We start from the raw sequence: 1962 nt of genomic DNA on the forward strand, positions 1-1962 counted from the left end.
GTGAGGTGCAATAACAACAACTCATACCACAACATATTAGGCCAAGGCCACAAGGGCCGCAATTGCAACGTCCGGTTCCTTTGCAACAAGTTCGACCACAACATGTGCAACCGCCATTCCAAAGGCCAATTCAACACCCACCGGTGCCACAACAACAAGTTCAACAACCAAATGCACCACAAGGGCCTATACAAAGACCAATGGGTCAAGTTCGTCCACGAGGTCGATTTGGTGTGCCAAGGAGGCATCTTAGAGAAAATGCGAGGGGTATTGAAGCGCATTTTAGGCCGGTGATTACTCACAATCCTTCACCGGTGGTTATTCCTCATAACAACCAAGGGACAACTTTTGAAGTAAGAACCAATTCTTTACAAAGTTTGCCGAAATACAAGGGGCTAGCAACGGAGGAGCCTTATTTCCATTTGGAGGCATATGACTCAATTTGCAATACTCTTGGGAGTCAAGGTTTTTCGGCCGATGATATCAAGTTGGTATTATTTCAATTTTCTTTGGAGGACAAGGCAAAGAAGTGGTTCTACACTTTGCCTTCGGCATCTATTTATACTTGGGCGGAAATGCAACAAATTTTCCTAGACGAGTTTTATACCGCCCAAAAGACCAATGATGCTAGGAAGGGGTTGAGGAGTTTCCAACAACAACAAGGCGAAATGTTCCATGAAGCCTTCGAGCGCTTTAATATGATGATCAAAAATTGTCCTCATCACGGGATTGAACTTTGGGAGTTGATGAATGCCTTCCACGAGGGGTTGTGTGCCGAGGATGCACGTGATCTAATGTCCATCACAAATGGGACTTTTGGCACAAATTATGAAGATGAGGATTGGGAGTTCTTGGAACAAATGGCCATTACCTCAAAGAGGAAAGCCCAAGCATCAAGGAGAGCACGACCGGCTGTCACGAGATCGCAAGTTCATGCAGTTGACGATGGTAATGTTCAAACTACTAATCAAATTTATGATGTTTGTGTTATTTGCAATGAAATAGGTCATGCGGCTGAAAATTGCCAAGGAGGTGATGGGCAATATGAAGAGGTTCATGCTGTGCAAGGTCAAGGAGGGGGTGGTAGAAACTATAATATGAATTCTAACACTTACCACCCCGGGTTGAGAAACCACCCAAACTTTCGGTATGGGAACCCGTCAAATCAAGCTAACCCGAATTTCCAAGGAAACCAAGGATTTCAAAGGCAATATCAAACGGGTCAAAGCTCTTCGGGTGGAAACGAAGTGATGGAGATGTTGAAGGCAATGCAAGTTGAAATGCAACGAATGAATCAACGTGATGAGGTTCGGATGCAAAAGGACGAGGCCCGTGATAAAGCTATTCAAACCTTGACTACTCAAATGGGTCAACTTGCGAGTGAAGTGGCAATTTTGAAAAAAGCAAAAGGCCAGCTACCAAGTGATACGGTGACAAATCCCAAGAACATAAAGAGCATTAACATCAATGTGGTAAGCACCGTTCCAAATGCTAAATTTAATGAAACATTGCTAACTTCTTCGTGTCAAGTGAATGCAGGTTTGGAAAAAGATGCCGAAGTCGAGAAGGATAAAGAATATGGAGTGCCAATCGTGCCTATCCGCGTGGGAAAATTAAAAATCCCTCACGCATTGTTGGACTACGGGGCAAGCATGAGTGTGATACCAAGCGATCTATACGATATTTACGACTTTGGTCCGCTTGAAGATATAGACACCATGGTAAGCTTGGCGGATGAGAGTTGGAGGCGTCCACGGGGAATGGTTAGGAATGTTAAGATTCAGTTGGGAGAGTTTGAATACCCGGTGGATTTCCTAGTTTTGGACTATGCTTCTACCAACATGGCATCACAACAAAGGGTAATTTTAGGTCGACCGTTTCTATACACGGCAAATGCGCAAATTAATTGTAGAGACGAGATTATTACCATGACCGAAAAGAACCGTAAGTTGTCTTTTGATG

At 43.9% G+C, this 1962-nt stretch overlaps 1 non-coding gene across 1 annotated transcript; it reads right to left on the reverse strand.

Annotated features, from left to right (window-relative positions):
* Positions 1 to 624: 624 nt before the first annotated feature.
* On the reverse strand, positions 625 to 730 carry LOC118488685. The gene has a single exon (XR_004885229.1). It is a non-coding gene; the product is annotated as a small nucleolar RNA R71 (small nucleolar RNA).
* Between the last annotated feature and the right edge of the window lie 1232 nt (positions 731 to 1962).

The sequence above is a fragment of the Helianthus annuus genome, chromosome 16 (genome assembly GCF_002127325.2).
Source record: "Helianthus annuus cultivar XRQ/B chromosome 16, HanXRQr2.0-SUNRISE, whole genome shotgun sequence".
Lineage (NCBI taxonomy): Eukaryota > Viridiplantae > Streptophyta > Magnoliopsida > Asterales > Asteraceae > Helianthus > Helianthus annuus.